The sequence below is a fragment of the Lolium rigidum genome, chromosome 4 (assembly GCF_022539505.1).
Source record: "Lolium rigidum isolate FL_2022 chromosome 4, APGP_CSIRO_Lrig_0.1, whole genome shotgun sequence".
In the NCBI taxonomy this organism is placed as follows: Eukaryota; Viridiplantae; Streptophyta; class Magnoliopsida; order Poales; family Poaceae; genus Lolium; species Lolium rigidum.
Window position 1 is genome coordinate 144,723,011 of NC_061511.1, and position 21,697 is coordinate 144,744,707.

At 44.7% G+C, this 21,697-nt stretch overlaps 1 long non-coding RNA gene across 2 annotated transcripts; it reads right to left on the minus strand.

Moving 5' to 3' along the window:
- Positions 1–9,712: 9,712 nt before the first annotated feature.
- Positions 9,713–13,087, minus strand: LOC124646462. 2 transcript variants are annotated; one of them, XR_006986347.1, is made up of 4 exons: positions 12,937–13,087; positions 12,579–12,843; positions 12,338–12,459; positions 9,713–11,784 (listed from the first exon to the last, which is right to left on the minus strand). It is a non-coding gene; the product is annotated as an uncharacterized LOC124646462 (long non-coding RNA). The 2 variants fall into 2 exon arrangements; XR_006986348.1 differs by lacking the exons at positions 12,338–12,459; positions 12,579–12,843; positions 12,937–13,087 and adding exons at positions 11,879–11,951; positions 12,128–12,321.
- Positions 13,088–21,697: the final 8,610 nt, after the last annotated feature.

The following is a 21,697-nucleotide window of genomic DNA, read 5'->3' on the forward strand; positions in this document are numbered from 1 at the left end:
CGAGCCACTCGTGGCTCGGTCGGTCGCCACCGACCCCTTCTCCCCCACTCGCGCACGAACCCTAGCCCTCACGGGCTCGGCGATCCCCGCGTCGCCGCCGTCTTCTCCGAATTGTTCCGGCCATCACCGGCCGTCGCCGCCGGCGAGATATGGCGCATCTGAACCGCCGTGCAACGGCGCTCCAGATCCACCGCGGCAATTTGTGAAGCGCCGCCTGCTCGTCTTGCCCCCCTTCGTCTCTGGTCGCCTGGCGTGGAGTGCCGTGGCGATCTCGTCGCCACCGACGCTCCAGATGCTGTGGCGCCGCCGTGCTCGACCGTGGTGGTGCTGGTGCCGTGACGCCGCCATGGATTGGCCTGGCCTGGCGCTGCTGCGCCCTCGGCGTGTGCCGCCGTGGCCGCCATGGCCGTGCCCTGCGCTTCGCTTCACCGGTGAGTAACCATAGCCTCCTTCTCTCCCTCTCTGCTCTGCTCACCTCTCTCCTCATCCTCTACGTCTTGCTCAGCTACTGGCCTGCATCTCCATGTTGAGATGCTTGCCGTGACTATACGCTGCTGCTGTGCTTGTGTTGCTATGCTACTGTGCCTATGTGGCTGTGCTGCTGCTGTTCTTTCTCCATTACTAGCTGTTGCAACTCATGAGCTCTTGCTCATGATCATGCTTCGTGGTGCTCTGTGTAATTTAGTGGCTCCCGCCTGTTGCTCGGTGTACTCGTGCCTCTCCCAGTATATGCCATTGCTTGCCCCCGACTTGATCATGCCTGTGATGATCCTTGCCTTTGGCAAGTGCCGTTGCTCTCGATGAGATTTTATCTGTGCTTTAATTCATGGACATGCTCATTTGAGCCTAGTTGTTAATTTAACTGCCCCTTTCTTTGATGAAGTGCTTCTGGATACAATTGTGCTGCATGATGCCCTTATCTGTGATGCAATTGTTCAGTTATATGATTAATTTAATTATCTGTCCATGTGTTAATGCTTAGAATGAGTTCTAGCATGCAGCAGCATGCTCTAGCAAGCTTTGATGATCATGTGATCATCAATAGCTGGTCATTGGATTGATTACCTGTTACCTGTGCCTTGCTGTTACTTCTCTCTGTGTATATGTGTGGCACAGATCATTGCTGGTGCTTGCTCAAGCATCAGCTGATGCTTGCAGTGATCCTCTAGATCATGTGCATGGTTCTGGTGACTTGGTTACTTGTATAATTCATTTATCTGTATTACCTTGCTTTGTTTGATGGATAAATGAGATGAACTGCTTGCAGTGATGATTCTTGTAATAAACTTGATTGAGCTAGAGGGATGCCAACAGTGGTTGGGGACCCTAGCTCATCTTTGAACCCAAATCTGGGTGATGATATTTGTGCTTGGCTTGGTGGTTTGGCTGTTTTAGTGGTTGAGGTGACCCTGGCAATATTCATATGCTGCCCAAGGGTAGCTCCCCTCTTGTTGATTTGCTGTGGCTCACTAACTCGCTTTACGGGTGATCCATTTATTGGATTGCCAGTAGCCTTTGATGTTGAAATCAAATAGACAAGGATTTGTCTATGTCTGATGGCCAATTAGCTATAGGTGCTAAGTGTGTGCAACTGGGCTGACTTGTGCTTTCATCTCTTGCTGGATTTCTGCAGTTATGCAATTATTGTTATATCTGTTGTTCCCTTTTGATGATTGACTAGTGGCCTTTCTGCTCTTGCTTGCACCATATGGTTTAATAACCAAATGATGTCACAATCTTGGGTATCACACCCTGTTGATCATGTGTGTGCTTGATGCATATGCTTATTTATGAACAAAACCATCTGGTTTGTTCATGATGATTGGTATACCTCACTCCAGCTCCTAGAAATATTGTTGGTGTAGAGGGTTTGCTTCTGTGCTGGTCTTTTGCTTGCCCTGCTCCTCCTAGCAAGCTTGTGGTCTTGGTTTAATTTCTGGTGGTTGTGGAGTGGATGAAACAGCTTTAGCTGTTCATCTGTTCTTGGTGTTCTTGAGCTACTCTTGCTGTTCTTGGTGACTTACCACTGCTGCCTGTCGATGGCTGAAACAAGTAACTAGGGTTTTGGCTGTGAAAAGCCTTTATATGGCCAGCCATGGCTTCCCTGGTCGACAGCACCACCCCTCACCCTGGTGACTCACTGGTTGTGTGTATTGCATGCACACATGCAGCAGGCCTTGTGTGCTGCCTGTGTGTGTGTGACTTGGGACTTGGGCTGGTGAATTGGATCAGCTCGGCAGCTTGATCATATCCACCCTATTCCAGTTTTCTTCTAACCTGCCAAATGGCAAAGCCACTTGGCTTAATGCTCTATTTGTTGTGTGTGTGTGCAGGGATCAAGAATTGATCAAGATGATCCAGAAGATCATCAAGTCCAAGATCAAGTGAAGATGTTCTTGTAGTATTTAGGATATTTAGATAACTTGTAATTTTCCTTTTATTTCTTCTATTTCTTCAATTCTTGTAATGTGTTGTAATTCAATAATTCAATTCTGAATATTGTAAAGACAATGTATTATGTGTGTGATTATCAATAAAGCTCAAGTTTTCCTTAATGAGCTTAATGTAATTGTTGTATTACTTATTTTCTTGCTTAATGATAATTGTTTGATTAATTATCTCAATTTTGAATTATTTGATAATTATTTGATGTTTGAATTTGAAATTCAAATTCAAATTTGGTTTGAATTCATTCAAACACTTAACTTGTAATTCAATCATGCAACTTAAGATTTCAATGCAATATCACTTCTCTCTTCTCAAAACCCTAACTTAGATAAGTAAGAACAAGTTCATCGCACTCTCGAAACCCTAACCCTGTAAGGTGTCGAGAGAGAAACCTGTCCCCCTTCAATGCAGTTTTATTTTAAAAGCGCGAAATTTTTCCGTAAATTACAATGCAATGCACATCCCTTTCTAAAATCTACCCCTCGATCGTCTCTAAACCTGGGACATTACAACACGCCTCCTAAACGCTTAATCCAGCATCGTTTGGGGTACGATTTGGGGGACACGACTGAAGATGCTCTTTGTCACTCACAACTTAGATGGTTGGGCCTAACTTTTTTCCCTGTGGGACAACGGAGAAGGCAGCGTTGCTCGTGCATTACCTAGATGGTGAGCAGTGAGCGTCTGCCGAGTTAAACTGTTCACAGTGACACGCAGTATTTGCACTTGCACCGCCATGAACGGTTGAGATGTCTCTCTTTGTGAAGTCCTCTCTGTGGTGCCATGATGTGCCGAATGTGTGTAAGAATACACTGAAGAGGCAGCATTCAATTAGGTAATTGGCGTTTGTACCCTGTTAGGTTGCTCTTGGTCAAGAATGTTAGGTATTATCTACCCATTAATTTGGATAGGTTTTCATGGCTTGAAGGATATATACATTCTAGATTTTCACAGAGGAGGAAGTAGAGAACATCATATTACTAGTTTACAACAGTGCATATATACTTGGAGTGATGTTTTGACACATGGGAGCGTATGCTTCTTTTATTTTGAAATACATGTTAGACACATTTTGAAATGTCAAAAAAATTGAAATAAAAATTTCGCACGTACATCTGCATTGCATGTGCGACGCGCTCACAAAGTCGTTTCATGAAATATCGACTTATCATGTGGCGTGTGTACAAAAGGAAAAAAATTGGTGCCAAAACAAAGACTTATCACAAGATAAATTTTCTCTTTTTCACGTAGACTACAAAAAATATCAATTTTTTATGAAACTTGACGAACACATATATTATGGACATGTACATGTAAATTTTTTTGTCAATTTTTTAACACTTAAAAATATGTTTTTATGGTAGAGGGATTATGAGCCGAATTGAGTTTCTGATATATATATACTTACTAGTAGAGTATGTATCTGTAAAGAATCTGCTCAATGCCTAGACCATAACTAACTAGTGATATTCCAGAGGACTAGGCTATTCATACTTCGCCAATAAAAATAATCTACCAAAACATCTTATATTTTGAAACAAAGGAAGTAGTTAACACTCAGTAATTAACACATTGAAAGTCTGCACTAGAAGTTGCTTTCACAAAGTACCCAAACATTAGTGCAGTACTATCAAGAATAAGGCTGCTCATAGTGGGAAGTAACATAAGGTGGTGTCATGCATAGGTTACTAGTCCATGTTACTACCTTCATAGTGGAAAGTAACTTAGAGATGGTATCATGCAAAGCCTCATTTATTAGTTTGTAGACTCATTTTATCTTGGAGTGTGTGATGTTATGGTAACATAGCTAGTTACCACCCTTCTCTCTTTCTTCATTTATTGCTACGCCATGTCACCAAAACACCTTGAAATGTGTGATGTTACTACCTAAGTTACTCCCACTATGAGCAGTCTAATAGCAAGGAAACACAAACACACATATATGTCATTAATTAGTAGGAACCGGATACTAATTAGTAGATCCACCTATGTTTAAATGACACTTTGACTAGTGCACACACAATAAGATGGTTATGCTTGGATAAAATGTGACCAAATTGCTCTCGAATTATATACAACCTAGGAAGAGAAAGCGCAGCGTGTCCTTATTGGATGTACTGTTGATAAGGAGCATACATCACTATTGTTAAGTAATACTGGTGTGAAGTTATAGTTGTACATAGTAGTGGGGATCAATCAGCAAGTAACACTAATATTTAATTACATCCGATTACATAATACATGGGGTAGCCTAATTTAGATAAATTCACTTCAGGTTGAAACATATTGTACTCCGTCCGCTTCATATTAATTAACTCTAATATAAATGTATCTGGACACATTTTAGTTTTAGATACATCCATATTAAAATCAATTAATATAAATTGGAGGTAGTACATGATAATCCTAGACAACATGGAAACACCAGTTGCTTGCTCCAGCCCTTCATTTCCGTCCACATCCATCCTAGGGCCTACAACAATTTATACTTGTGCCAAACAACTAACAAGTAGAATTCATCCCGACTCTGCTGAAGAGACTCAGCCGCCGCCTCTGAGAAAAACCCTAGCCACCTCCACTTAAACCTCCTTCATAGATCGGTTCCCCCTCCTCCGGCCGTCTTAGTCAGCGTCAGGAGAAGTGAGGAACCCGATCTATGCGTGAAATTTTCAATAAAAGTAGTGTTTTCAATAGTTTATGTTAAGGTTTTGGTAGTCGTCTTCTTGTTGGTTTCCCTCAATGGAGATGTTATCGTCTGCAATAAGTGATCTTCGGCCTTTCGTTCGACGACGAGATCTCCTTCCTGGCGTCAATGGTGGTGTTGGAAGATTACAATTCTCTAGATATGGGTCTTCATATTTTGCTTCAACAGATCGATTTTGGATTTCTCATGGTTCCCGCGAGGAGGATTATCCTCGCAGGTTTTGTCCTGGCTGCTACGTCCTCGACAATGGTGATTCGTACTCTCGGCTCTTCAGCGACGTCGACAAGAGTGGTCGGTTGTTATTCCCTGACATACTGGTGTTGGTACTTTTGATGATGTTGATTGACTATTTTAATAGTTACGCGCGTGTACGCAACCTTGGCATTGCGGCTCAAATTAAAATTATGAGAGAACCTTCGTTGGTATTTACAGGTCTATGGTTTGTTATCTATCTTTGTCTGCTTTTAGAAAAGTACAAGATTGTGTCTTGAAAGAAGAAAGAGTTTGAATACCTTGAAGATTTGCTAGTCTCTTTTATATTTTATTTTGTAGTTGCTGGAGACAGCTCGTGTATCTCTACCATATATTATTTGTTACTACTATAAACATATGTGGTATTGATTGTAGAAAAAGAAGTAGAATTCATACTGGTCGCAAATTTCGTCAGCTCTTTTATAAAGGCCGTGAACGGGCCTGGCCCAAGAGCCCAACCGTGCGTCGAAGAAAAATGAGGTTCCCTTGTTCCGCGAGTTGATCTTCTTCGTGGTGTGGTGCCGCCGCCAAGGGGCAGCTGCTGTGCCCCGCCGCCGAGGACCCTTCCACCGGCAGGCTCCTTGGTAAGATACCCACCTACACGCCGCCACCATCCTCCTACCACAATCCTAAGCTCATCACACCCGCGGCGCGCTCGCCCAAGGCTCCGCCCGCGATCCAGGACCCCACGCCGCCGTCGACGGTCACGCCCGCGGCAACCTTGGCCTCGCCCCCAGGAGGAGCCACGCTCAGACGGTTCGGGGAGATCGTGGCGTCCAGCGTCCGTACGCTCGCGCTCGCCCTCCTCTGCAACAAGGCCCTGATCCCCATCACCATCGCGCTCATTGACTTCGATATTCTCCTACGAGTTCACCATCCCCAAGCTGGAATCACAATTGACCCACTGTACGATTGATTGTTAATTTAGGTGTGAGAGATTATGTGAGTTAGGCTGGTGCCAATGCACCGCCCGCCTCCCGCCTCGCCACGTCAGCTTTTCTCCCACTCTCACCCCACTCTCACCCCACTCTCATCCCATCTCTGCCCGTCGTATGGCTATAGTCACCACTCTCGACTTCTCTCTCCTCCACATCACCATTTCTTTTCCACATTAAGTTATTTCACTCGATTTTGTTTAGACATTCAAAATAATGCAAGAAATTATTTTATTCAACTTAAAATGTTACCGATTACATCATAAAATAGTGCCAGCTCTATTTAAATTGTTGTGCAAAAAGCCCCTCAAAATCTGGCTCAAAACACCCTAAAATGCCAAAATTTGGCTCAAAACACCCTAAAATGCCAAATCCTACCAATTTTTCTTAAGTCCAGGGGGTTTTCTGCAAAACCCCTTGTCTTCTACCTCCCGCCCCGCCTCTCGCCCACCCCGCCATCGCTGCCGCCCCGCTCCCGCCTCCCTCCCGCCTCGCTCTCGCCGCCAACGCGGGCGGCGGCCGGGCGGGAGCGGGCGATGCGCGGGCGCCCCCGCCGGCGCCCCTCCCTCTCGTCTCGCCCGCCTCCCGCCTCTCTCCCGCCCCGCGCCGGGCGGTACCGCCCCCGCTCTCTCCCGCGTTGGCACCAGCCTTATACTACTATCGGTAGCTTTGCAATAGAATCTAAAGCTTCTGTCTTGATGTCGTTTTCCAACTGAAATTCACTTCAGATGAACGACCTGACATTATGTTATCAAGCATTTGAATTCTTAACACTTCTGTCAAAGTGCCAATGCATCAAAAGTTGTGTCAGATTTTGAAAAGTGATCATCATTTGATTGATTTAGCTGTTAACTTAGTCGCGAGAGATTCTGTGAATTACAGTATTGTTCTGATTGGTAACTATGCAATGGAGTTGGATTTTTTCTATAATGGAATTATCAGTTGGAAGAAACTTCTTTCATTTGTAGGTTGTAGCACTCGGCCTGTTACAAAGGGACAGTACTAGTACACGGTTTTGTATATAGCACCCTTTTTTTTTATGTACTTTCCAACTGCACTTCACTTCTAGTCAGGCACTGCTTCTAGTTGAGTTCAGCATCACCTAGTTGGAATCAAATTTCGGTGCGATATTTTCTTTCATTGTACATATTTAACTATTAGATTAGGCGTGAGCGATTATTTGAATTATGTAATTGTTGGGATTTAGAACTTTGCAATGGAATCTGGAAGCTTTCTTTCTAGAATGGAATTATCAATTAGAAAATACCTTTTTTTTTTTTTCATTTTTGCAACTCCTTCCAGTAGTACCTCATACAGACTGAGCAAACTATAGTACTTGTTACACTGAATTGGCTATCTAGCTGTTTCTTGATGTTGCTTTCTCTATTTTTTTTTTTTTTTTTTGCTTGTACTCCATTGAACAACCTCTCAGTATTTTTAAACAGCTCAAACGGGCAGGTCTGATACAGGAGGCTGAAGAACAGCTTAAAAGCAACAAAGACAACAACACACAAGGATAAACTAGAAAAACAGCTGGAGTCATCTATGCCCTTCGAATGTGAACGGAGCACCAGGTAACAACCAAGGGAGATCTGGAGAAGGAAGCATCGTCACCATAGTAGGCTGTCCTCGCCTGCACCAGGATAAGCGAGCCACCACATGGGCGTTCTCTTCCATGACCGGAGAGGGACCCCTGCCCCCTCGCCCTGGCTCGAAGGGCGCCGCACCGCCGGCATTGGAAACGCTCCCCCTGAGCAGAGAGCGAACCAGGGACCAGACTACCAACTGGGGCACAAAGAGCACATCTACACGTTGCATCGACCTCGCCTGGAGAAGCCTTGTCTCCGACCGAGGATCCACTCACGCTGAAACGAAGCCGCAGGCTTGATCGTTGATGAAGAAGTTGCAGAGGACTAGAAGATCCACACCGCTGCCGCCAGCCAACACACAGCCACACCCACCTCCCCATCGAACCCAAGATGGCACCTTCAGAAAGGTAACGACACTACCAGCGCCGCCGTCGCCCCAACAAGGTTGAGGTTTTCACCCGGAAATGGAAGGGGGGGAGGAGGGGGAGGGGAGGAGAGTGAGAACAGTACCATGCCAAGGCATCAGAAGTTATGACGGAATCTGAATCGACAAGTGGCCGAATTTTGAGCACAACTATTGGAATGGCTAAGTATAATTGTAAAAAGAGTATCATGTATTGACGGCAACCATAACCTAGGGTATGGATGCGCTAGAGACCATGTACCGTGGGTGTTCCCTAATGGTGACGGATTGACGGCACTGGCCCTGGCGACGAAACAAGCGGCGGCCACCCATTTAGGGGTCCTGAAGTCGGTGGAATGGATGACAGTCTCGAAGACGACAACGCAGTTTGAAGATTCAGTTTTCAGTGTTACTAGTATTCAGTTTTGTAAGTTATAATTTGTATTCAGTTTTCTAGTTCAAAGTAATGATTACTTAGCATTTGGTTCCATTCCTTCCAATAAACAAATAATCTTGTTAAAAATACTTTTGGGGGATTTTTAGTACCAGGTTCAAATTTCTTATACTCCTATAATGTACCCTAATGCTGCTAGTTCCAAGTACCAGCTTCAAGTTTCTTATAACACCCAGGAATGTGCCGAAGTTGTTGTTCTCTCAAGTAGGTAACTTTATTCAGATAATACTCTCCTTATTTTGTACTTGGAGTCCTGCTTCCAGTTCAGACTACAAGGTGCTTGACAGTTATCTTGGTGGTTAGTCTGGTACTAACTGAGTGTACACAAAAAGTTTACAAATTAGAACACCAGGAAAAACAGGAACAGATGAAACGACCTAAACTACCCAAGTGACCTATAAACAAGGCTCTAAACATAAGTCTTGGAAGGAAAAGAAGTACTACAAACAGGATGAACCAGCAAATCTGCCCAAGCTCCTTCGACCTTGAAACAAACAGCGCTGGTAGTCTTCCACTTCCGTGCCTCTTCCTTTATGTGTTGGACAATCAGATCGATCAGTTTGAAGGAGTTTCCAAAAACTCGGTACATTTCTCTCACGTCAGATGGACCAAGTCGTTAGTATGACAAGGATGCCTCGCTAGACGCACTTGTTTCAACGGCGTGCATTAACACCCTAAGTTCGTGTTTACTTCTATCGTATTTACTTGGATTGGAGGTGATTATTTTGAATTTCAGAAAATCCCAGCTTGTCCATTTACTTCTCCAGGTTTAAACGAAACTAGGAAGGTTGGCGCGGCGTGCCGCCGCGCCCGTAGTAGCATATCATTGCTGTAAGAGGCCTCTAGCGAGCTTGATCATGTTATGTGTATATATAGTACATGCATTATACATGATAGCACTACTCAGTTGTATTATATACTCTCCAAACATATTAAATGAAAACTATGTTACATGTAGCAATATATTCGGGTACTATCTTATATTTGTACAAACTGAAACTACAATACGTAACTTCTACAACACTACTGCTGAGAATTCTCTTGCCTTTGGCTGGACAGCAATGTTAATAATGTTGTCTCTCCTATGTAGGTAACTTCTTGCTTGTACTATACATAGTATGCTTCTGCTCTCAGTGTCTCTGGAGACAAAGAATTATGTTCATGTTCATCCTCTCAGATTAGCATTTGAACCCCAGAATATTCACCCAACACGTTGATATGTGAATCGATCAAGATCAGTCAAGAAGGAAAATGTACTATATTCTGACAAAACATAGGCACTACAATAATCTATAAACAATGTGTAACCACCTCATGGTATACCTGCCCATACCTGCATCAATTGAAGAGACATCAATCTCTTGACAAAAATCCATTCATGCCCTTAACGCAAAATCCATTCGTGCCCTTAACGCGGAAGTTAATCACAATACTAACAAAAAGGAAACCTCACATTCTCAATTAATTATGTCTTGCTGGAATCCCATCTGATCAGCAACTGCCTCTTCAGAACAGAGAGAAAAACAGTTGAATGAACCTAAGCTTGGTTGACCCACAACAACTGCCATTACTTGTTTTCAAATGCTAGTTATTAACATTATGATATAAATTTCACACAAAGATAGAACACGCGACGTCATCCATTTCTTGGGAGAAAGAAAACTGAATTATAAGTTGCAGACCTGAACAAAACATGAAGCATCAAGTTGCTTGCAACATTCAAAGAATCTCTAAATAACAGTAAGAGCATGTAAATTGATCCAGGTCCAGGTATAATACCATAACTTCACCGTTTGACCTATAACTTAAAAAATGCCTCTGATTTCCTGAGGAGTAACATTGGTAATCGAGTTGGTACTCCTAGAATGGAATACATATATGCATCACACCAATAAAAGACTTCCTAGATTTGGAAGTCTAAGATATTTTGCAAGTCTATCCCATTGCAAATTTTAAGTTAATGACTTAATGTGCATAGGAGTATATTCAAGTGTCACATGAAGTACTTCCATCTTACAGCACAGCAGGAATGTTAAAGGCCCATTATAAAATAATAAAAGTACAAATCTCTAGACAACAATGGGCAATAGAGAAAAGGGAAAGAAAATAGTGGACCACGTACATAACAACGACCGAAGAAAAATCATGCAAAACACACAATCTGGTTGTACTAAGACTTAATTTGCATTGGAGAGCGCATGTGGTAGTATGGAAACTTCAAGCAGTGGGTGTCCTTAGCAAAGTAACATGAGTCGGTTTATATGAATCACTGACACAGAATTTAGATAGCACATACTGGTGCATTTACAGTTTGTTTGCAGCTATAGCCAACTTACCAGGTAAGAATGAGAACAAAGAACAATCGGTCATCAGGCAGATGCTAATGTGAAAGGTCCGTGAAATCAATTAAAAGGAAGAGGAGCAAACATTAACTAAGTACATTTTCGATACTACAAAATATGTAAAATATGTTGGCCATAATTCAAAAGAATGAATTGGGAGGACTTCCAAAAATGCAAACTGAATCGGACATCAAGTGGAACATTGGATAGCAGATTCTAGTTTCTTCCCTACTTGATTACATTGTGGTTCTCTGCCATTGTTAATATTTAGTTAAACAGGCGCGCTATTTAATTCAATAATCATGATATATGCACCAATAGCTAGGAAAACAGAAGTTAAAGAATAGTTAGACCTCACCTCAGCTTTCCGGCGACGGAATCCTAGATACATACCATTTAGTCGTAAGACATGCAGTGTTACTTTTGTGGCCCATCTCTGAATTAAAGAAACAACCAGTAGAAGCTTCCCTTCATCTATTTGGGCTGTCAAAGCAATGCGAATACTATTAAATATAAATATATAATGTTGTTTTCTGATCTATTTAAGCATTATTATAGTAAAACATGAACAAAGAAGAAACTTCCCTTGATCTATTTGAGCTGCCAAATCATCCAGATAGCTGAATGATCAAATTAAACTGAGTTGATTTGAGCATCCTGAGAGAGAAGCAAGTAGTTAGCACTCACGTAAGCTGCATGATTTTCAAGTACCGCGTGGACAACTGATAGGTTTAATATTTATCTGTCTCACCTTAAGAACATAAGACCTGGGACAAAATGTTTGAACACCAACTTTTAAGTTGTAGGAGGAGAAGCCAACTTAACTAACATCCAAATGAAAAAGAGTTACTAAAATAAGATAGCAACTCTGTTTGAGCTTTTGAAACAACCAATTAACGAAGCAACTGGGTATGAATATCAACACGAATGAAGCAAAATTAGCATTGCTTTCTATCATCCAGCATGCATAAGGATTCCTAAAGCATGAGAAAAATCTAACCTATTGGATGCCAAGCAGGCCACTTAAATACTCCAGTCACCCATTCCCCTGATCCCTGCCGATGTCATAAATTGTACGAAACTAAGTTTTCACCTCAGCGATGCCCACCAATTTGTACCGAATTAATTCTTCACCTAACCAGTTATAAATTTAAAAAGGTCGAATACTAAAGATGACAATCAATACAACGAATGGGGCAGAGATGTTGACCTAGGCAAATTTTGGAGGTCGTCACCACGCCACAAGGCTCTTCCACCGCTGCCATGTGCCATGCGTGTCCACAAGAGCATCGCCAGGACCGTGATGTCCAGAAACACAAGGCCCACGCCGCCCTGGTTCACCATCAGCCAATAGTTAGTGGCAGCCATCAGCAGGGAAAGCCACAGCGGAGACACTGAGTTGTAGCCTTTAACAGACGCGACATAAGGTAGAGAAATGTATGTCGTCTCACCTGCGCGAGTGAGGCCGCATACGTCCTCGAGGAACTACACCATGCCGTCGGCTAGCATGTGGTTTCACGTCACACCGACTACGAACCCGCTGCACGCGGAATCCGTCACCTGCATCAGCAACAGACCGACGGGCGGTAGTACACGGCAAGGTCGTCTAGGAGGCCCATCAACAACGGCGCGTTGTCGAGGAGCGCATACTGGTCCTTCATCGTGCAGCTAGCCGTCATTGCGATGAATGCTATCTTCTCGCTGGTGGATGCAATGCTGACAACAAAAAGAAGACTTAAAATAACGGAGAACAAACAACAAAGTTAACAGCAAGTAAAGCAGCCGGGCACATCAGGAATTGGACAATACATGTCTTAACAACTGTGAGATGCTTCTCCATTAATTTTCGTTTCCAGCGATTCTCCATAGCCTTGGCAGCAGAGACAAATGGAGGGGGTCACGGCTAGCACGTCCATGAGCTGTACGACGGCGGCCACACGAAGAAGCAGCAGCGGCCATGTCGCCGAGATCCTGCAAGAATTCATGCACGGACGAAAGATTCAAGGGGAAATCAGGAACAGAGAATAACAAAACAGGGAGAGGAAAAGGAGGCATAGCACAAACCAAGGTCGTACCTGAGGAAACCACCTGGAGCGCCCCGTCGCGACGGAAGCCCAGCCTTACCAACGACGGCGTGGGAGTCGTGATCCTCGTCTGGGTGGCAAATGGGAGGCGTCGATGCGACAACGTTATCCCAGACGACGACGCTGCTGGCCGTCGGTCGTCGAGCGCTCGGACGGCGGATCGGCACGCTCCCAGATCAGGAGCAGGCGGCGGCGCTGGCAGCCGCGGAACATGAAGACGGCGGACCAGCCGGCGAGGCCGTGGGGAGCTGCAGCCAGCAGCCACGCCACGCCATGAACCAGCCACCGAGGAGGTCGACCGGGGGGGGGGGCGGACGCAAGGCGGCCACGAAGGGCAATGAGGGCGCCGCCGCGTCGCAACGGTGGGGATTTTTTTATTTAACCTGAACGATGGAATTGGGGAGGAAGAAGGAGAGTAGGACCAAGACTCTGGACTATTCCATAGGTCACACCGCTTTGACCGCCTCTGATCTAGAACCGTAGAGGTCAGTCCGTGTCCAGAGCGCACATAGACCGTGGGCAGTCGGTAACTCCACGGGACAACCAAAATTGCTCTCGTGTTAAGATTTGATTGGATGAAATACTACCATCAACAGTACCAAAACTCCAAAACGCTGAGATTTCAGCAGATGGGTTCAACTTTTATATAGGTAATAATTAGTGAGTTCAGACTTCGTCTATTTTCCTTAGCATATTCTTCCTTGCAACCACCATTCACCTAGTGTCTGATTCATCGAAGGGGTTACTTGCTGATAATTAAGAAAACAATAAATAGATCATGAGATGGACATTATCCGCTAGTGGTATCCAGCTGTACTGCTGCATTTGAAAGAAAAACAGCGCCGAAAAAGAAGTTCAAGATTGAAAGACCACTTACCCAACAATCTGGAATTAAAATCATAAATTGTGAAGGCCATTTCTATTTAGGACTAAATGTGCAAACATCTATCCTCCTCTGCCTGAAACTTGAAGTGAAAGAAGAAAGAGAAATATCTGTTGATGAGCTGATCATGTTGCTGCACTACAATGAAAATACTTTCAAAAGCATTGATACATTCATAATGCTCCAGTCTTCATCCTAGGTGTTGGACTGAACAACAACTGTAGCGATCAACACAAACATGAAGCTGACAACAACTGTACCAACTGTAGCGATCAACACAACCATGAAGCTGATATTGTTTAGTCTATGTGAGAACTACAAATAACTTCTGATATTAATTAACTCTGAAAGTTGAAATTCAGTCGCTCACAAGTGTGTCACTATTGCTGCTTTTGTTCTAACACAACCTGTAACTGTGCATCATTAAAATTTTAGGATGAGGTATAAAACCGCTTATGCTACCTGTTCTTGGACCAGTCGTCCAAGTCCGCCATGGCGTATGGCGTCCGTGTGCATGGTGGATTTGGCAGAGGAGGCCTGCGGGTTGGAGCTGGGTGCGGCGGCGTCCACCTTCGGTGTTCCATCTGCCGTCCCCTCCGTCGGAGTGTAGGGGGACTATATAGTTGAAAGGGTTGTTCAAAGTTTTCAGTTTGTTGTTCTATTTCTTCAGTTTTGAATAAAGCCAGTGTGTGCCTATGCAAGAATTGCTCTATATTTTTTTCTGTTTTCCATTGATTTTTTCTGCAATAATCAATTTTTTTTATCAGTCCTGGTAACTCGGTACCTTCCAATCTCTCAGTCTTGATGGTTTAGTTCGTCTGTGCAAACTGTTTGTATCTTGGTATTCTGAGTTCTCCGTTCATGAAATCAGACACCGATTTGGTACTGCATGCTTCATTGTCTAATTTTTTCAGACCAGCATGCCAGTAGTGGCAAACAGGGTAAGTGACACTTTGTTTGTTCATCTATCACGAGAGCATCTCTAGCAGAGCTCGTAAAAGTGCAAATCGAAAAACTCGAGTTCAGTTTTTCGAAAACGTGTTTACGGGTTGCAAAACGGCAGACGCAGAATAGACCTGTAAACTAAAACTGAAAAACGGAATATTCGAAAAATTATCTTCTTCTTCACAAGAACTGTCCACGCTTCTACCTAGATCTCTCCACGCGGGTGTTGACGTCAGAAACCCACTGGCGGGCAGAGACGGGCAACACCGTAGAGCCGGGAACAACTAGGGCTGCGGCTGGCCCTAGTCCCTCTGAGCGACGGCCCGCAAAGCCTCCTGGTCGCACGCACCGATGTTTATCACAAGGGCGTGCCACCTGACCTATACCTGGTCGGGAAGGTGTGGATGATGCCTCGCTTAGTTTCCTGCAGGGCACACACGTAAACGTTAAATACGAGCCTCGATCGGCTCTCAGGTTATCCTGTGAATCGGCTCAAAGAGCCGATCCACCCATGATTCAGACGGGGTGTCCGAATATATGGTGGTCCTGCTTGATCAAGGTAAAGCTAATGAGATCTACGACGATGTGGGGTTTTCACCGCATAATCGGATCATCCTACTCCAGGTTGGGCCTCGCGGCCACGCACGGTGATCGTAAGCCGATCCTAAACAAGGCCTAAAAACCAACACGAGGTTGATCCTCGGAACATCCTGCTTAGGGCCAACGAACGACACCCTACGTGCCGCTGGATCCTCCCCCCCTTTGTAAGGCCTAACTATTGCAGATATTAAACTAATCCTTGTAGAACAAGGAGCAACCGTAACGGATCAGATCTACTAAACTATGATCAAGCGGGGTGCCGCCCCTACGCCTAGGATAGGCGTAAGGGCGGCTAGACATGCAAGGGTTGCACTACGAAAGCATGTAACATGAAGAACAATGCTAACCCTAACATGTCTAAGATAACTACGTTGCTCGCCATCAAAAAGGCTTCGAGTACGAGCAACGCATGAACAACGTAGGCAGGCTTGTGCTGCCTAGATCGCAAGATGCGATCTAGGCAGCATGACGCTTACCGGTAGAAACCCTCGAGACGAAGGAGTTGGCGATGCGCCGAGATTTGTTTGTGGTTGAACGTTGGTTGTTGTTTATTCCATAAACCCTAGGTACATATTTATAGTCCAGCGGACTTTCTAATGTGGGCGTGCACCAAACCGTGCACGAGATAAACTCTAACTTCTAAACTAAGATGCGATCTAATATGTTACAGATACACGAGCAATTAAGCCCAACTTGGTATAAAAGGCCGATTCACGTATTCCTTCTATATATATCCTTCACGTCCATCTTGATCGCGGCCCACCTCTGACTTGGTCAAATTCTGGTGATAACAGCGGGCCGGCGATCGCGCCCCTGGCTGCAGCCACGAGCTTGGGGGTCAGGCGAGGACGGTCACGTATAAGAGCATGTCTAGTAGAACCCTTAAAACTGTAAAAGTTTTCTAGGATTTACAGGCCGAGATTTGCAAGTTTTGGACACATTTACAGGTTGAAAAACAGGGGCAAAGAATAGAACCCCTAAACCCAACCCGTGTAACGGAATATTCCGTTTTAGGGGTTTGAGGGTTTAGGGGTTCTATTCTTTGCCTCAACCCCAACCTCTAAACCTGTCACATATTCATCACAATATGACACAAAAACACAATGAATCATCAAACATACTACAAAAGTAATAATCATGGATGCATGGTTTAGTAGTTTTTACATCACATAATCATCATCTTGCCCATCTCATTGGCGGCCACTGGCAGCTTCGCCGGGGCCCTCCTCTTGGCCACGGCCTTCCTCGGCGCCGGGGAGGAAGCCGCCTTGGCCTTGGCAGCACGAGGACCACCGGAGGACACCTTCGCCCGTGCCCGGGGAGGTGCGGGTGGTGCGGCCGGTGCGGGGGCGGGGGCGGGAGCGACGGCCGGTGCGGGGGCGACGGCCGGCACGAGGTGATGCCCCGCACGCCGCCGCTTCGCGCCGACGTGGGTCGCAGCGACCACGGCGGCGACGTGCGGGTCGGCGGCCGGTGCGGGGGTGGGGGCGGGAGCGACGGGCGGCGGGCCAGGGGCCGTCGGCGGCGCGGCCACGGGCGGCACGGGCGGGGCGGGGGAGGCGTCCATGGCGGCGGCGGCCGGTGCGCGGGGGCGGGGGCGGGGCGACGGGCGGCGGTGGCGGGTGGGTGGGATTGGGAAATTTCCCTCCCGCCCGAAACGAAATGGAAATGCAGTTTAGAGGGTCAACCCCTCTCCAACCCGGTTTTGTACAGGCCAAAAATAGATTCCCAGGTCGGACCTGGGAATTTTTTACAGTTTTACAGTTTTAGGGGCTCTAGTCTTTGCGATTTTTTCGTCAAAAACTGTTAAAAAACGGTTATTTTTACAGATTTAGGGATTTAGGGGCTCTACTAGACATGCTCTAAGGAATTGAAGAACCAAACTGGGGCGCAGGTCTGAGCGGCACGGCCGAACGCGGCCGTGATTGCTGCTGCTTGGCCGCGCGCACGCTAATGCTAATGCTTGGCCCCTGCCACGCATTGCTAATGCTTGGGCGCGCGCACACAGTTGTTAGCTGCTAGCTGCTGATGCTTGGCCGCGCTGCTGCACGCCTGCTTGCCGCCGTGCCGCTGCGCGTCTGCTTGCTGCCGCGCCATGGCCATGTCTTGCTGTGCCCGTCCGCCGCGCGCCCTGTCTGCAGCCATGAGTTTAGCTGTGGTGCACAATTTTAGAAAATCAGCTAGAAATTGGTGGCTGGAGGCGGTTGTACGGACGGTGGCGCTAGAGAAGTGGTGAGAAATCCGTTCAGTTTTGGACCTGTAAACCACCCTTCGGTCTGTATAATAGGGGTCGAGTCTAAAAAAATTCGGACCCCTGAAAAAGTTTTTCGGGCCGGACAACGAGTTCGGTCTCTGTTCTGCGCCACTTTTGATCCGAACCCGTAAATCAGCCGGAAAAATACGGTTCCAACGTGTTTTACGGGCTCTGTTAGAGATGCTCTGATACTGGCGAGCGGGGAAACCTTGGTTGCCAATCGTGCTTTTTAGAGTACTCCTCTGTCATTTTGACGGGGTGTGGTCGCCGGTGGTGCAGTATCCCGTCAGTTTTGGTATACCTCAATGCTATTTATTCTTTTCAGTTTTGGTGCTAAGTTTTTAGTTTTTATATCTTATTCTCCCTAGTACAAATACCTCATTGTTATTCATTCTTTTTAGTTTATTTGGTCTTAAATAGTTCAATACCTCAATCTTAGGGATTACGAATTTTGAATAAAAAATGCAAATACAGATGAATATGCATGGAACGGATCTGTACCTTTTGCAAGTTTTAAATACTAATTATTTTTCATCTGCATAGTTCACGATCTCTACCCAAAAGAAATCACAACAACACCACTTCTTGAGGTATAAGTTCCATAAGTCTATAAATAGAAAGTTTTCTCGCTGTTACATTTTGTTATTATCCAGCAACTGTTCCATTTGTGTCATCTTTGGTTTCCGTCTAGTCGTTGTCCTTCAGTTGGTTGTTTGGTAGTTGGAGATGCTTTTTTTTCTTCCTTGCTTGCATTGCCCTGACCATGAAGATGATGTCCATCATTTTGTTTCTTGGAGGTGACAGAAGCTTCCCTACTTCTTCTTCCTTGTTCTTTATTGCACGCACCTGCTAGGAATGTGGTAGTTCTTAGTTAGTGTCCAGTGTGATGTGTATACAAAACATTTTATTTTTTTATTTTTTTGAGTAATGAAGCTACATAACTTGGTCTTTCTTGTTCTTGTCTCCTTTTCTTTTGGGGAGGTTGAATACTTTGTCTAGTTGATCACAATTCTTCTTCATGTGTTTAGTTGAACCACAGTGGATGCATGTGTAGAATTTGTTCTGCTTTATCCTTTCTTTTATAGTTAACAACCTCATATGATCTTTTGTGTTAGCTATATCTGGGTCCAACAGTTGAATAGTGACCCACTTTCATCTATACGGTCAAGATTGACAACAGTCCTTACTGAACTGTTTTGTGCCATTGTTGATTCCTTCTCATTTTTTGTATCTATTCTTGCCATTTCTGTCTCTATTCTCGATATTTCTTGTAGATGTGTGTCCTATCATTCGTCAAGATTGACAACAATACTTTCTCTTGTTCTTAGAAGCATGTGAAGTTGTGTGTCCTAGCATGCGTGATAAGGCATTAAATCTTAATATTTTGGTGTCCTCATTGGGTGGTGGAACAACATGCTTGAATAGTTTTCTTCTCTTCTTGCGCCACCGGTCAATAAAGTACTTTTCAGTTATTTTATCAACTTCCAGTAGAAGCATAACTTTCAGTATATGGGAGCATAGTAGACCATCCTTATCAAACTTGCAGCAGATGCATGTATAGTCCTCGGTTGATCATTTACATGCACTAAGGATCTTCTTTTTCTATGCTCTTTTATTGGGTAATTCCTAGATTGGAACACCTAGTATATTTTACCTTTTTCTTCTTCACTCACTTGTAGTCTTGTGACATCATTCAGTACTTTTTGGAATCTCCTGAAGATTGATACATTGTAAAGCTCGTGTGTCTGCCTCTCAATGTAGTATTTATTCAGGAATTTTTTTCTCTAACTTTCTTTTATGACATTATGATCACAGTCATCTTCATTTGCATGCATAGTATACATTATCCTTTTGTATTCTCTGAGGAAACCGATCATACTGAATTGTGCCCCACACCTTTTTTAAATAATGCATTTGTCACCTCACTTATGGTTGTTGTTTGAATAAAGGGGAAAATTTTGTTCTTGAAGTAAACTGACACCTACTTATGTCTAGATTTCTACAAGTCCTCGAATATCTTCACATTTCCAACATCCAAATTTGTTATCATTGCCTGCCACAGAGTTTCAAGCTCGTGGACAGTTAATGAACTGTCTATCATGTCATGAAGTTCTTCATATAGTCCTTCATTTGCTTGGAAAACAGACCCTCCTTTATCATCAATGCTCTTTTTAACATGGAACGAGCAACATCTGTGGCAGGCATTTGGGAGGATATCTGGTATCGCAGATCCCATGGATCTGCACTGGTCATTTATTATTGATATTGGGTGCTTACCACCCATTGCTTCCAGGAACTGCTCGAATGCCCATCTGAATGAGTCAGCTGATTCATTAACTATGAAGGCTCAAGCAAACATGTATGTTCTCCAAGCAAATGGTGCAAAATGAAGATCATACTTATTTGTTAAGAATGTAGTGTCAAAACTAGTACAGTCACCACCACCGATATCATAGTACAGTCTTGCCCTAGCATCTGACCAAAACACACTTCTTACTTTATTATATTTGTCAAAATCAATTGATGAATAGAAACTTGAATTATCATTCTTCTTTTTTGAGAACCAGTCAAGTACTTCCATCATGTCATTGTTGTCTTAATTATTCTCTCTTTATACTTGTGCTATAGTTACTCTTCTTTTGTTGTATGGTAATTGTGCCATTCTTGCCCTAATATATGCCAAAACTGCAACCATATCTCTAATTGGCATGTTACAAAACTTCATTGTCCTAATCATCTCTTTCTCTCCATCAGACATGTAAATGTGTGACCTGTAGAATCGGCTTTGTGGACACAGTTCGTGGTTGTGCAAAAGGTGTAGTCCTGTTATAGTCAACAAACCATTCTTCTCACCGACAACCATTTCAACATTGTAGTTTGTCTTTTCTATCACCGTGCTTTCTCTTTGCGCCACAAGTTGATGGCTTTCTATTTTAGTGTTTCTGCCGTATTTGTTGCACTTCATAGTAAATATTATCACTTCTTTGTTTCTTTTTGTTCTTGTAGTACGATAAGATGAAACACAACTGACTGAAAAACCAACCACAAAGGCATATAAGCTGATGAAATTTTTGTGTGTAAGGGTATTTTACCCTTATCCATTATTTTGGTAACAATGACACCGTGCTAGAGTACTTGGCCTAATATGTTTATAAGGATAATCTCAGGTATTAGGCAAAGAGGCATAAATGGTGTATCAAAGGAACAAGAAGGCTAAAGGAGATCCCCCCACTTCAACAACAATCGAAAAGAGGTCTACAGCAGAAATCCGATGCCGCCGCCGGTCCAACCGGCCCAAGCAACCGGCCGATCCGGCGTGCTGCCCGGTCAACCGGTCGCCAACCGGGCGAGTCCGGCGCACGGCCCGGTCGACCGGTCGCCAACCGGGCTCCAAACGAGGACCTAACAGATCCGGTTGCCGACCGGTCAGCCGGCCTACCGACCGGCGAGTCCGGCGTGCGGCCCGGTCGACCGGTCGCCAACCGGACGCCAACCGGAGGAGCTCCAGGACAACGCAAAGGGACTCCGGTCGCTGGTCCGGTCCGACCGGCCTCACCACCGGGCAATCCGGTCTGTGGTCCGGTCAACCGGGTTTGTCGAGAGAAAAGCTGAGGTGGCAAGTGACCAACGGCCATATTTCGAAGAACACTATAAATAGGCCTTCTCCTACCTCTGAACAGTTAGGCACTACACTACAAGCTGTTCTTGAGCTCTCTCTCTCTCTTACTCCATTGCTAGAAACACCAAAAGCCTCAGATCTCCCTCCTCCTCCACCCAAACTCAAATCCCTCCGGGGAATCGTTA